Source organism: Gambusia affinis, linkage group LG02 (assembly GCF_019740435.1).
Source record: "Gambusia affinis linkage group LG02, SWU_Gaff_1.0, whole genome shotgun sequence".
In the NCBI taxonomy this organism is placed as follows: domain Eukaryota; kingdom Metazoa; phylum Chordata; class Actinopteri; order Cyprinodontiformes; family Poeciliidae; genus Gambusia; species Gambusia affinis.
Window position 1 is genome coordinate 6,141,823 of NC_057869.1, and position 16,373 is coordinate 6,158,195.

Genomic DNA, 16,373 nt, shown 5'->3' on the forward strand with positions numbered 1-16,373 from the left:
AAAAATGACTTCTGAAGAAAGCAGATAAAATGTATTTGATTTTATTCTGTAGTTTACCACATCTCTGTAAAAATGATTATGCTGGGTTCTTTTTTACATTTCTGGGACTTTCAGTAATAAAGTTTGTCATTGATTTATTTTACCAATACAAAGTTATTTTAGTCAAACCTTATCTGCTTCCTTTCCTGCACCTGGATTTTCCAATTTTTGACAAAGGGACACTGATTTTATGTAATATCATCATGAATCAGGCACAATGTATTTTTAGGTTCTTTATCATTGGTTTGTACAGCACTTTTAAATTCTTTCTAACTTTTATTAAAACATTTTATAAAGTCAATTTCTGTTCACTTGAATACAATATACTACTTTGCATACAGTCCCATAGCATCCACACAAACCTCAGCACTATAAAATATGTTGGCTCCGGAGATATTTTCTTTCAAAAGATCAGCAGGAGCAATCACTCTAAACCCCGTATATCCCCCATAATACATCCATGGTAAAAGGCCTCAAGAGGGATTAGAGACCCTTAGAGGTGGACTTGATCTCCCCTGATCCATCTGGGTCACCTGCTTATCAGCTCTCTGGGATGCAGGGGAAATACTTTTGAATGCAATTACTTATTTCACTGAGTAGAATGATTTTTCTTTACAAAGGGTAGGAGTGTGAAATTGAAAAGGATTGTCAATGTGTTTTCCCCGAGTCTGTGTTTTCTTTACACCACAAAACAATATCACGAGAAATCCATTAATTTTGCTTTTATTTGTTTCTCCTTTGGCAAAACACTCAAACATCGTGTTGCTTTGATAAGTGGCAGAGGCTGTAATAAGCTGTTATGTGTTGCATCTTAAAAAAATAAACTGCTGAGGTACCCCTCTCTTCACCAATAATCTGCATGTGTAAACTGAGCATTTTTTTAAGTCATACAGGAATGTTTCTGTTCCTATGATCTCCCAAAAGCCAGGTATGCTGCATGAACCAGAAATAATCAGGATGACAGATTGCTGTTATATTCCTCTATGAAAAGGCTACTCTATCCCTATAAAATCTTTGAAGTGCACTGTAAAATGCAATTATATATATTTTTTAAAATGGGATACGCTAGACCCACAGAATGTGAAAGGCTTGCAAAATCTCACTTATTCTCTCTTCAATATCAAATGTAGCATAATTTAACAAAAAGTGTGGACCTTTTAAATAGCACAGAAAGGCATAGAGGATGATTTGGATTATTCTAATAAACGAGAATGAAAACCCAAATATTTTAACAGTCTACTGGAAGGCTATTTTGTAAAATTGGCAACATAAGTCTTGAGCTCCAAATAAAATTTTTTTAGTTATTGAATATGATGAAAATATGGGTGCATATATTTTCTTACAATCAATAGACAAACTGTTTAAAACAGTTTCATGAAACTTTGAGAGAACAGGCAATAAAAAAAGCTGATAACAGGAAAGTAAGTTTCTGGAAGCTCACTTCTGAATAAAAAGGTTATGGTTTTTCAGAAATCCTCATGAGATCAATTATGGCTGTCAGATGCTTAAAATGTTGTATAGCACCAGTACCAAAAATATTTCTTTGTACTTCAGACCAGCTGTATCTAATTAAATTAGCTGCTCTATAAAAATGCTGTTAATTATGTAGATTTTAGATACTTTGAAATGTATTTGTGTTCATAACTAAAGCAGTTTCACTAGTAATCAAAAATCAGATTAGTTTCAAAACTTATCAATGCCATTAAAACATCTGAGGCATTACTTCTACCCTTCTAATGAGACAAAACCTGAACTGGGGATTGCTTATATTTTTAGAATTAATGTTTGATGAAAAAATGAACATGGAAAACATTTCAGGTTATTACAAATTACAGGATAAACATCAAATAGAATATGAATCAGTTCATGTCTACTTGCTTCTAAACTATAGAGAAGCAGTACCCACAGTCCTGGTATCAGGTACAGCAGCACTTCTGCCGACAAGATCAATGCAAACACGTTTTACAATAATCAGTATATTACATACCCATGTAATGTAAAAGCCCATCTAAGTGATAGCAATGATATTTTCTACCTTAACAACACCAAGCAAATTAGAGACAACTACGAACTGTTAAAAAATGTAGGAAATTTAAAGCAGAGGCAGCAAACATACATTACTGACATCATAAAAAAAAATCTAGCAGGAATTTAGATATTTTTCAAAGCTAAGAATGGATTTTTCAAGTTAAATCAGTAACTTTACCCTCCAATAAAAAATAAAAAATAAAAGCTAAAATTTACTATACACAGGAAAAGCACAAGAGTTGGATCAAAAAAAGAGGAAAGTTCTGTTGGAAATTACTGATTCCTCTAAAGCTGCAGAACGACCATCAGGGACATTTTTCAAACGTTTCTGTGGGGTGTTTGCTGGATGAAGGAATCACAAAGTAAGAATCGAGACCAATGTCGTTGTTTATTACTCATTGTGCTGCATGTTGGCGCGCAAAACGTAACCGACAGCATCCAGTTTAGGATTTTCAAAATAGCAGCTCCTCCAGACTCAATACTTAGAACAGACATATTTGCGTGGCCCGGTACCAATTGGTCCACGGACAGGTACCGGTCTGCGGCCCAGTGGTTGGGGACCACTGCTGTACAGAATGGACCTAATGACGTCATAAACCCCATCGGTGGAAAAAATTTAACACAAGATGTAAATTTTTGAAGTAATTATGAGTTTTGGCATATCACAAACAGCAATATTTTAGTTAATAGGAAAATTACAACATATTTAGGCAATCATATTCAACTAATCCTGGATCCTTTTCTACATCAGTCAGCCTTCTTAATGTTATGCTGCCTTAAAAAACTAAGCAAATTAAGAGACATCCAATAATGAGCACTATTCAAGAGAAAATAATGGTGGTATTGTTCACTGTAATTATGATGAAAAAAGATACAAAAATGACAAGACATGCGGTCTCTGAGGTTTGTTACAATATGGGTTTTATGACGAATCAGAACATGAAACGAAGATGGAGGCGTGGGTTCCGCTGAAGCTGGTGCTTTTCACTGACAACTGAACTTTATTTTCTGACACAGATGCATGAACATGAAAGCATATGTACTTTTTTTTCCTTAAACACAGCAGAGCTACTTACTACAACAAAATGATTACGTTTTACATTAACTTGTCTAATTGAAATGATAAAAATAGGTGAAAATCCACCCAGTATTCACTGCGTCTTAGAGGAACAGAATATTTGATGCTGAATATTTGATGCTGAATATTTCCTATAAATATTTCCTATAATGAAGCTACCCAGCATGTAGCTTCATTATAGAGGAAGGGAAACTACAGCAGGGGTTTCTAGTCAGGGTCAGCCATCTGACCAAACATTGTAACCAAAAGAAAAAAGACCCTGTGAAGATTATGAGAAAAACAGGACAAAAAGTACAAACTGTTAAAATAAAATAAACTGATTTCATTTAAATGACTAAATAGACTGCCTCAACTTTAGGAGCTTAAATTTAGCAGCCTGAGGTATGGCCAAAACTGCAAGATAAATATGCATTACTCTTTTGTTAAACTGTGAGAGTAAGGTGATGATCCAGATTAGAGATTAAAAAGACTTTTCTATGTTCGGCAAGTGGTTATATTATCAAATTCTAATGACTGGAATTTTATATAGTGCTGATATTAGAACACCATATTGAAGTTGACTTTAGGCGGAATAATACAATAAATATGGGAATGGGTGTTTCCAACCACTTGCATTGGTTGGAAATGTATGGAACTTCTTTTTTAAACCTCAGGAACAGGAAATTAGTGTATTATTGTGTTATTAAATGACATTCTACTTAAAAGTGAGCAGCTGCTGCAGAGACGTTAAGAACTCCACTACTTTAGGCATCACAGAGTTGTGACATTTTCCATCAAAAGCAAGAGTTTGGTGTCTGTCCTTGTGCTTCATTCAGGTTTACAGTAATTATGTCTGTTGAAATAAGAAATGACAATCGCATGATAAATTAAAACAAGTTCAATAATTTCCATTTGCATGATTGTTTTTCTCGTGTCTCCATATCTTTCTACCAAAGACTAGATGACAAAAGTCTTCCATTTTTGGTCTCAGCTAGCATCTTTTTTTGAAGGACTATTTTGTTTACAAAGACTTCAGTGTCCATTTTCTTTGTTGTTTTGTTTATTTATTTTGGATATTATGATGTTTTCCAGTTCAAGTGTTAAATGTTTGGCAGAAAATTAAAGTTTATTTTTCTGTGAGAAGGTGTGCTTGAATTGTTATGCTGTTATCAGTGTATTACTTGAAGTGGTCTCAAAACATTAATTTCATTCATCACAATAATTTCTGGGACAATTTATTGTCCAGCAAAATTTGTTGTTGTGACAGGCCTATCTGCAATACACACAGATATTTATCTTTATTGGGTCTTGTTGCTAATTAGATATGCTCCGGTTTGTTTTCAACAAACATATATAAATTCACGTAATAACGAAAGTGACAGTTTTGCTAATACTTTCCATGAGCCTGCTGTACGAAGGGAAGGCATCTATGAAGGCATCTATTTAAGAATAATGCAGCAACTGACTGTATTTTCTATTCTAAATTAAACTTTTTACATTGGACTTTAAAGCTGCAGCTTTTGTAGGTCCTTTGTTAAAAAGGCTGTAAGAACAAAAAAATCATTTAAGGTTTAACAAAAAAAATGAAAGTGGTTGACTGATTACCACAAGGGCAAAAAAGCATAAACATTAAATCTTAATCATAATCTCTGCAGGAGCTTAAAATGCAGCAGTCTGAAAAGGCCCCTTATTGAGCTGATGAAAAATTGCACAGCTTGAATAGATAAGATGTCACAAGCAAACAATTCAGCGTATGCAATTCTTTGAACAACAAATTAGCTTAAATTGAACAAGATGAGCTTTAAAATAAATAGAAAATTCAATCTTATTGTAAGGGACTCCGTGTCACTGTACTTTAGATTCAAAGTATCACAGTTCTGTATGTCTAAAATCCATCACTTTTAAATTTTAAAAGAGAGATGCCTTCCCCTTTTAGGTTTATATAATTGATTTAGAACTGAGAACCTATAGAGTTGTCCATATTGGGAATGTTTTTAAGGTTAGCATAATTCTGTTTAGATCATTAAAAGCCCATCTCAAAAGGATTTCTGAGGAAAAGAAGCTTGGTTAGGAGGGGATTGTGTAAAAGAAGGCAAATATGTGGTATGCCTACATGCAATGCAAATTACATGTTACACAAAGATTATTCTGCACCAGAAACAAAGCTAAAAATAAACCAGCTATATACAGAATGTAAATGACCTTTGCTATTTTTATTACCAGCATAGGGAGCTGAAGAATCTTTACAAATGCAGTTTAATGTAAAGTGTCTGATTGAATAAACCAGATCTGGAGAGTAGATTATAATTAACAGAGCAAAGTAAAGAATGTGAGGAGGTGAGGCAAGAGGACGAAATGATGTGTTGGGAGAAAGAAAACACCCTGGCTTGTATTTTATCTGTGTTAAACTGGGTGTGAGACTGGGAGTCAGCAGTAGAGTGTGTGGTTATGGCTTGTGGTTTCCACAGGGCACTAACATCTCAGCAGAGCTCTACATGAAGGAATACACCAAACGGACCTTTCCGGACACAAGAGGGTGACATTTATTCCACGAAGCTCTGAGAGAACACACTATTAAAAAAGTATATACCGGTATTTAAAAAAACATTTTTATGGCTTTGAGCGTAGGCCGCTAAGTGCAAATTATTGTCGGTCTGATTCCGGCTGTCAAATCCACTCTGGATTATTTTTCTCTCTTATTGTTTAGGGTCTTCACATTTTCCACATTCTGCTCTGGGACGTGTCAGACTGATTGATAGTAGAACAAAAGATAGGCTGGGAAAGACCCATGAGGGAAAAGCAAACTAACTAAAAGACAACATGTTGTAAACCTGTCTTGTAGGCCACAGTCAATCTTTGAAAAAGAAGCACCCCATACAGTACATTATCACAAAATATGAGCTTGGTGCTGAACAAACATACCTGTGTTTTATTAGATCAACTGATCAGTAATCACCCTACTGCAGGCATAATGGATGGTCTAATAACATACCTGGCATAAACAGAGAACTAATTTGTCCATCCTTGTCCAATCCTTGCTGATATAACATTTAATTCATTGTAATGGCTTAGAATGCTGCTGTTACTTAATTTAACACATCAGTACAATGAAAGTTTAATTTCTCCTCCTCATTCTGCTTATCTCTTCCTCTTTCTGTCGCCACTCTTACAATATCCAGGTCATCTTCCGCCTCTTTTCTCTTTCCCCTCAGTAATTTCCCCTCAAAAAGCACGGAGGAGAATCCACGCTTTCTGATTGGCCACCTGTCACATTCAACAGGCTGCGTTAACCCTCCCAGTCGGGGAAAACCCCTGATTTAGATCGGAGCGGCCACGTGGATCTACCTTAACACACCACACACCACAGGATGATCAGTTACGAAATCGCAAGCGACAATCTTAGAACGACCAAAGTTCTAAGATTGTTCTAAGAAGTTCTAAGGGGAAAATGTACACGTGAACTAACATGTAGTGTGAACTATTGCATCAGGTAGTCGGATGTTCCCATCTTCTCTATTTAAATGTAATTATTACTGAAGGGCAATATGGTATACAGCATCTGCACTCTTTTGGTTGAATGCAGTATTTATTTACACTTTGCTGTTTTTATTCAAATACATTTTTGTTAATGGAGACTAAGAATCCATTTTATTTTTGTCTTTGGTTATTTTGTTTATTTTATCAGTTCCAGTGTTAAGTATACTTTTGAAAATAAAGTGTATCTATCTTTGGCAGGAAATCGCATGCATTATTATGTCATTTCCACTAAATCACTGTAAAAAGGTCTTCAAACAATATTATCGTTTATCGCAATAATTGTTGAGACAATTAATCACTCAGCAAAATATGTTATCGTGACAGGCCTATACACAAAAGTGTTTCACTGTAAAGATGGGTTGTAGTGTGTTTTATTGCAACTTGAAGTGTGAAATAAACCTCATTGGAGTTTGAAAACAAAATATGTCTATAGGCTTATGTTTGGTTAAACGATGTGTGTGCCCAATTGATTTTTTTTTTTTTTTTTTTTTTGGTGGACCGAAGATTTTATTGTAATTCATAGGGGTGCCCAGAAAATCTGTGGGAACCACTGCACTAATACAGATGTGTCTTCTCTTTTTTATATACACTAAGTTTTGTAAAATATGTACTTTCCCCTCCCACTATTCAACAGCCTCTTCTACTGGTGAAAAAGTAGGGATCAGAATCAGAACCACAAAACATTGCTTTTATGTCACCCACAAATAAAGGACTATGATGGATCATTTTCAACCCCTTTTTCTTGAGTCTGCCCTCAAGAATGTTGCACTATGAGAACATGAGACTGAAAATTACAGGTGTAAAACACATTTTTAGAACAAAGGAAGAGAGGACCAGCTACGATCTAGCACACAAAGATAAAACACACTGAAGGACCACATCAGGCTTTTTTTCTCTCTTCTCACACTCTCACACACACCTGCACGCAGAAGCACATTGCAGCCTTGTTATACTGTATTCCCATTCACTGTTGTAGGCAATCATCCCGGGAGAGGCCACACCTCAAAAAAATAAACCTCAAGTCAACCACAGAGCTATGCTTGGGACAGACACTAGTCATAACAATTAGAAGCAGTCAACATGTCCTCTGCCAACATATTTTCACTGCTTCAAATCATTCAAAAACTGGTAAATATCTGTTTTAAACCTTTGTAAAAAAAATAATAATAATAAAAAGTCAGGCCTGTGGATTAAATGTAGTCGAAGGGCAGATGCTAACTGTCCAGAAACATCACTTTGTCACCAGTTCAGCCAAGCTGGAGCTGACAAGATGTGGGAGGACGTGAGGGGGGAGAGGAGAGGAAGCTGCTTCTGTCTCTTTACTGTGTGCACATCCTGCAATGTGTCAAGGCATTCTGTCTGTCACTGGGAGCTGAAGGAAAGATTCCAGGAGCTGCACTTATTAGGTTATATATATAGAGGAGGAGTTCCTTTTTAAGCAGTGAGTTTGTTCTTTTTCATCTGTCAGTATGTGATTCATTCAGCTCAAGGGTAATTAACATGTTTTAACGGTGCACATTTTTAATTGAGTTACTTTACCTCAGTGGTTTCTGTTTTTGTTTACCACAATTTTTTACCTGCAGCCTCCACTGTTGCCTCCATTACAAATTCAGCAGCAAACTAATGCTAATTATCGCTCAATCCTGACCAAAGGTAGAGCTGATGCTGTCTAAATCTCCTGTTTGCTGCTATTTGTCCAGCTCATAATCATAATCAGATTTGAGCTGAGTAATTAACGGATTGCTGAGACAATATTCACAAATTCAGCCTCAATTCACTTCCATTCAGGCATTGTAAACCACAGAAACTGGTGCATTTTCGTCTGAATAGGTTCCCTTTGTTAAATTATTCTTATCACAGCAGTCTCAAATGTTGTTAATCATAATTTGATTTTATAATTTGTACATGTAAAAAAAATAAGGAAAAAGAAAAGTAGTTATACTAAACAGTTGAAGCTTGCCAAGCCATTCAATTTGATTTTAGTTTAATTTTATTTTATTTTCTACTTTTTTACTGGATTAAAAAATCTAACACTTAAATTTACAGTTTGGTAATCTACCCTCAGTTTCAAAGGATTACAGCAAAACTTTAATAAACCTTATATTTTTCCATATTTTGCCCTACAGCACAGATTTTTGGTATTAATCCACCCTGAAGATTTAATACATATTTATGATTGTTTAAAGCAAGTAAAAAAGTAGTACTTTGAGAAAAGGTTTCTATTTTAAATGCAAAATATAAGGTTATCTTATTGAATTCAAGATTTTATTGATTTAAACATCAAGAGTTCTAAGCCAGACTGTCAGATCACTAACATTCCCTACTAGTAATCAAAATGGAATCTGTGCAATAAGAACCAAAGGTGTAAAGTTGCACAAGATTGTCAAATGAATTAATTTAGGGTTTTTTAAGCTATCAATGTTTAAGAACAAGAGGGCCTTGAAACTCCTCACATTCACTTTAGAAACTGCTTCCATCAATAAAACTGTTCAACAATCAACAGCAGAACCACCAGTCTGCTACACACATTTGTGCCTCAAGCTTGTAAAACAATAAACTCCTGTTAAGACCAAGTGTATCATTTTATTGTCATTTTATTGTTTGTTTTGTATTGTGTTTCTATTTATTCAATGATTATCACTCTAATCTGTTACAGGTCCTAGAAAAACACTGAACATTTTTGTTTTATAGTGTACATTCAAATTACAATAAATTTATTTGGTTTGAACTAATGTTACCCTTCCTAAAAATGGTTGAATGGAATTAATTACTTCAAGAAACAGGGTGAATTCATGGTCACCTTTATTGTCCAGTGTTTGACATTAGTATTCATGTACGAGTTCAAAGTTCCCTCACAAAAACATTGCTCCATGTCTGTAGTTTGTCAAAGTTCATTTGAACAGGCTAAGCTATTTACCAGAAAGCTTGTTTGTAAATGTTTTGTGGGCAGATGAGACAGTGCATTCACAAGAAGGTCATTTTTCTGTCAAAGAATAAACAATAAAGCCTTTGTGATGCTAAATGCTTATCTAACACTTATCTTGGTCTGATGCTTTGATGCTGAAATGTACCAGACACATAAACTATAATTCCACTGGTCAGGGAAGGAGTCTATTTCATCTTTTTAGCAAAGAAGACTAGAGTAGGACTCTCAGTCTGGGTTATAAATAAAATTGTATAAGGTTGGCGATGCTCATCTAGCAAAGGAGTTGGGAGGTCTTTAATCAGAGGATCTAAAGGTAGAGCCTGGATTCTCCCCATGAAAGAGAATCACTCCTAAGTTATATAGGAACAAGAAAGAAACAGTTTACGAGAGAAAACTCTGCAAACATACCAGACTGAATTGCTGTGAGTAAAAATTCCTTCAGTCTGATGTGTTTAACAGTATCTAAGTGGCAAATGTTTATTCTGTCACTTTTGCCACTTAAAGACTGCATTGGTTACATCATTTTAAGAGGATCAGAGCTGCATGATGAAGCAGTGTTTTGCCTCACAGCTAGAAGGTCACCTATTTGATTAGAATATAAACTATTTTCACCTGTCCATGCTTGTTATACTAGCTTCTTTGCACAGTCAGAACACATTCATGTCAGGTCACATAGCGCAGCAAAACTTGCCCTTCGGTGCATTTTTTTTGTGCTGGTCCTACGACAGATTGACAACCTGCAGCATTTCAAATGTTGACAGCTGGAATTGGCTCCAATCCCATGGATAGATGAATAAATTTATATTGAATTGCTTTTCCGGTTAATATTGAGTGAATGTATTGGAATAATATTGGATCATTTGTATGTAACTGGAGGGAGGTGCTGTTTGAAACTCATGGTCATATTTCCTTGACCATAAATCTGATGATGCGGTTGAACAGCTTTAGTTACTAATAAAATAAACACAGGTCAGATTAATATTGTTGAACCTCAAATTTGTTTGCTGCTTCCCTCTCATTATGCATTCTATCAACACCTCTGCAACCTGGATGAAGATTATAACCTTCGTGAAGCTCACAGTACAATTAAACTAGGAAATGTGAGTGAATAATACTGTTTTAGCTGCTGGGAAAAATATATGCAACATTTTAAACATCTTGTAAGTCTTTAATTAATAACGTTTCATTCAGAATATCTGCATACAGAATATGTTTTTCCTAGCTGACAAACACTCTACTGTATGCTGTTTCTTATGGAAATACCTAGCAGTTACCTTGCATTCTACTCTATTGTTATTCCTGACAGAGTAAATAAAGCTGCTCCTTATTCTGTAAAAAATGGTCTTGTATGTGTGACTGCTGAGACATAGCAAAAAAATGTAAAATTATTCTCTTTGATTCAGACAGAAAAACACTCACATCTTTTCCAATTTTCAGACTCATGTTTGATGTTTCTGGACAGCTTTTTTTTCCTTTCTTTTTTTTTTCAAAGGTCAACATGAACAGAAACAACAGACACCTGGGAATAAAATGGCATCACTCCCTTTTTAATGACATATTTCTGTCTTATTGCTGCCTCACTGCCTTCATTAAAGATTCCATTAATTTTTTATGTTCCGCGTGTAATATGGAGCAGATTCATGTAACTTTGGCTAGCCTAACATAGGAGCACATTGTATAGCAGCAAATTCCTCTGCTCTTTGCCAGCAGGCCAGTCATGACTCTGAGAAGTCAGCAGGGCCTTAAGTTCCTGTAACCCCCAAGGAGAAAAAAGAAGGAAAGAAAAGCCGAGCTGCTGGGAGGGGATGCCTTGAGGAATGGTTGGTATTCTGAAATACTGTTTTTCTCCACAAGTTTATTTCTGTCTGTTTTGCCATAATCTAGGAAAACATTCATTAGCCAATCAGAGAGCTCCATGCTTACAACATTGCCTCTCCTCCACAACAACATGCTGATAAATCAGGAGGCTAAACGGACAGTAGCTTACAAAGAAGAAAACACCCTGGAGAGTTTAAGGAGGGATTTTAATGTATGAATTATGACCAGTGAGATTAAGTGTGATTAATGTAATCCAGCCCCAGAGTAAACAGTGCAACATTCGTTAAACAATTCTTGTGAGATTAATGGAATCAGGATGAAGTTCATCCCTTTAATCAACCCCACCCCCAACAAAGGCTTATTATTCACCCGATCACAGACATCTGTGTAGAGGTTACTAAATCAAGGAGAAAATCAAAGAAGCTGCCACACAGCTGATTAAATGTGAGAATGACTTACCTCCAACTTATTTGTCAGTCTGCACTCCCAGCTGTCCCTTCTCTTCACTTAGTAACTGACAAAACTTCTCAACTTGGTCCTTTTCAAACACTCCCTCCCTCTCTGCTCTCTCACTCAACATGTGTGCACATGTGACTGTCATTCACAGAAGTTTAGAGGCGAAATGATGACATCTAGCGGCCAATAAAGCAACAGCACTGATAAAGAATAATTACTTTGCATTATCACCCAAACATTTTTTACCTGTTTAGTCCTTGCATGGTCACAGGGGGACTGGTGCCAAAATCCAGCAGTTAATGAGCAAACAGTAAACATATAACAAACAGCCATGCACTGTTGAGGGCAATTAAAAGTTTGCAAACAGCCTAAGTGCATGCTTCTGGAATCTGTGGGGAGTACCCAGAGAGTACACCTTGTAACATCCAAACAAAAAGGCTTTGGTTTGGATTTGAACCTTTAAGTTTTATGCAACAAGGCAGCAGTGGTAGAAACTGCTCCATCATCCACCTCCCCGAAGACAATCCAGAATATTTTCACAAATGATTACAACACTGCAAAACATAAAATGTGATATAGGAAGGATATAGGAGCTTATTTTAAATAAACAATTCTTTAATATTGATGAAAAAGTATCAGGTCCATTATTTCATGGGAAAAAATGTCTCATTATAATTTAAATAATCTCCTAGTTGAACTAATACCTTTTTATCAATATTAAAGAATTATTGACTTAAACTTGTATGTCTTGCTAAAAACTTATTGTATGTTAGCTTTGTCATATGTCAAGGGTACTAAGATATTTGCACTAGAAATAAGACCAAAAATAATTGGTAAGATTTTGTGTTTTTGCAGGCAAACTTTTTTCCTCTGCTCCCTCCCTGCCCTTGCCTCCCCTATTTGCTCTGTTTTTATAAATTATGGATCTGGTCAACTGGTCTCTCAATGCAATTGATCAAATTTGCTTGACGAGAAGACTGGGCACAGGAGAGCCCTCTTGTCCTGCAGGGATACACCCGGTGGGATTCACCCTGGATTTATTCATGATAACAGGATTTCTGCTGTTTGGAGCTTGTGGATAGCTGGCTTATCGACATATTTGTGACGGACTTGGACTTGAACACTCAGACTGTTGGTGTGGACAGAGTTGGATGCAAGTCTTGCTGACACTCGGATACTTACTAAGTCCAGAGGATGCTTACTTACTTACACTTATTTACCTAGTAACCCAGAGCAGGGATTAGACTAAACTCAGAAAAACTACCTTAGCAACTATGTTTTAAACTCCTTTTCTTCCAACCCAGAAAAGGAATTAAACCAGAGGATGGTTACTCTAACAAACCTGAATAGAAGTATGTAGTATTTAGAAACTGTGGAGTACTCACTTTTAACCCAGAAAAGGAATTAGATTTGTCATTATTTAGCTTATTTTTCAGAAACTGTCCTGTACTCACTATTTAGATGCAGAGGCAAGAAGCCCACAGGAAACTTTTGGATCAACATTGTTAGACTACTTTTCAGACTCCTGTTCTCCCAACCCAGAAATGCAATTAGACCAGAGGATACTTAGCAACCCTGAACAGGAGCACCTAGTTTACATACTTTAAATCAACATTAGATCATTTTTCTTCTTTTGCTCTTTTAAAATTACCTTTACCTTTAAAATGTGAAATTACTTACCCTTTAAGATGTTTTCTGAGCTAAAAATGATTTCACACAGCAAAGGTGTCTCATCAAACTCAAGGTATGAGCAAGCTTTTTGAAATTAGTATAGTAAACAGCAAAATTAGACTAAAGAAATCTGTTTCTGTGAAGATTTTGCCTAACATTGTTATTGAATTCTGACGTAGCCTTAGATGCTCATTTAGCAAACTGTTGATGCATTTTAATCATTGCCAATTGTTGTAACCCATTACCTTGTATCCCTCACTATTCTCTATGCTTCAATGGCTACATACAGAACCCTATTTGCAAAGCATTCCACTGGGATGTGAATGCATACAACACTGTCATTGCCCTTCTTTAGCCTGAGGGCTGACGAGCTAATGAATTGCTTTTGAACACAAGCACATTTGCTGAAAGGCGAGAAGGGTGAGTTGGACTTCTGTAATAGTTTCTGAAATAGAATTGGTATTATTGCAAATAAAAATGACATTGAATAAGCTGTTACTGGAGGGGTGAACATTTTGAGACAAACAATTATGTTCTCATAGTAAAAGACATAATCTAGCAATATGGAAAACATGATGACCAATGGCACATTTACTGAACAGATTATGTTCCTCATGCAAATAATGTATCCAAAATGATGCATTTATGGAGCCATTATTCTAGAGTTCAGACAGATTTGTCATATTATAAGCTCAGATTTCAGAGCTGGCATTTTATAGTGTCTAAGGTCTAAGAAATGTTTATTTTATATGGTTGTTTAACTGCCTGTGCTCAAAACAACAGACAGATGTAACCTCATAAGCAAGTTTGATAGAACAAAGTAGAATAATCCCCTTCAACGTGGAAGAAATTCTTCATAAACCAAATCTGGCAAAAGGATAAAGTAGAATTAACAAAATTTTATAACTGATTGGGATAAGGGCATAATGAGGTATGTCTCTGCGGTTTTCAGAGACATAGTTCTCACTGTCACTGTAATGATAATATATTTTTTCATTTTTGTACTTTAAAATGAGATCAGCTTGTAAAAGCTAAAAGCTCTGTAAAGACCAATCTTAGAAGAGCATTGGATCTTAAGATGGGTAAGGTCACCGCTGATTGTATTGTATTTTCCTTCTGTTATTAAATTTCTCAAATTATGCCATAAGAAGTAAAACATAAGTTGGAAGGCATTTTGTCAATATTGTTATAGAAAAATGCAAATCTTCAGAATATGACTACATCCAAAATGCATTGTATTTCATAAGAATATTTAGACATCAGACAAGCATCTACCCTTTTCTGTTTGTTTTATCTCCAGGAAACTTTAGCCTCCTCTAGGCATGTAGCAAAAGAATGTCTCATGACAACAACCTATACTATTGTTTATGTTTCTAACATGTAAAATCCAAGCATAGGGCAATTAATTGGCCTAATTTCTAACTCAACAGTAGTACAAGACATATGATAATTTACAAATTCACTTGCTACTTAACTTTACCAGATGTTGCTTAATTGGATCTATTAACAAAATGTTTATTTAAGTGCAATTTGAATGTGGGAAATCATATATTTGTGACAAGTTATTCAATCATATTTGGTAAATTTGTTAGAGTACAAGGACATTGAAGGCAGGTGGTATCACCCTGAGATTATGAGATAATCAACTACTAAAGGTTTTTTGTATACATTGGATGTCAAAGTTGTGAACAGGAAAGCATGAAGTAATTAAGATTTAATAGAAACAAAAATAATCCGACACCTTTATAATATTCAACATCCAGTCCATTTTTTCTTCAGTTGAAACGTTTCTACTTTGAAGCCCTACTTCCCTGTCCACGTCAAAATGTCTTCAGGCTGAATCCTGAACCCTGCACTGCCCTCCAGTGTCTTTTACTAGTAAAATACTGCAAGAGCATCTGACAGATGTTTTTTTTTTTTTTTTTTTTACTTTTACTTGAGTCATTTCTTGAATTCTTACTTTTCACTTTTACGTGAGTAAAAATTTCTGGAAGAAGTGCAACTTTTACTTGAGTGCAATTTTTGGGTAGGCCTATACCTCTGATAAATAGAATGTAATGGCCATAATATCAGTCCAGGGGAAGACTGCTGACTTGATAAATGTCTGAACGACAACACTGATAGTCAAAGTTACATAGATTGAAAAAGTGTACCCAATACCATCCATTCATTCATTATGATTACTGTACCCATTTGGCCGCAGGGTTGCGCAGGGGAAATGCTATCTAGCGGTCATTGGGAGAGAGAGGGTACACTCTAGGTAAGTCGTTGTTGTTAATTAAAGTATATTTAATTAATTTGTTAATTAAATTAACTGAAGACCGGTTTATATAGCTGTTTTGAAAATTGCACTATATTTAATGTAATTCATATAGTCTTAACAAGATACACGAAAGCATTGAAAAATATTACTCTTATTACTTGCTAAAAATTACTTTGTTGATTTCTAAATTAATCTAAAATTCCAGAGTTGAATAATAAATTTTAACATGGTTTATTACGGAGCTAGGTGATAAATAGGTAAATAATGTCATTGAAAATGTATTTATTTCCAGTAGTTCTATTCAACAAATTAAATTTAATATATGCACACAGAATACTTGTCTCTGTTAGTGCTAATTATTGTCTCTTGCAAGACGGCTTATTTTCTGAAAATCCGAATTTTGGGTTTATAATCAAAATTAACAATTGTGAACACTTGATTTTGATTGTTTTCTCACCGTTACGTATACACCCAATTTTATAATTTCAACTAACTTTTTAGCACAGTGGGGAAATTATTATTAGGATCTATTTGTAATCCTTCATTTCCCCCACTGTTTTTACTATTCTGGCTGCGCG

The 16,373-nt window shown here is 35.3% G+C and overlaps 1 protein-coding gene across 1 annotated transcript in view; it reads right to left on the bottom strand.

Moving 5' to 3' along the window:
• tspan4a (tetraspanin 4a) overlaps positions 1-11,972 on the bottom strand; it is a 160,959-nt gene extending 148,987 nt beyond the window's left edge. The window contains exon 1 of the mRNA XM_044142595.1: positions 11,865-11,972. The gene's annotated coding sequence lies outside the window, so the exon portion shown is untranslated. The remainder of the gene's footprint in view (positions 1-11,864) is intronic.
• Between the last annotated feature and the right edge of the window lie 4,401 nt (positions 11,973-16,373).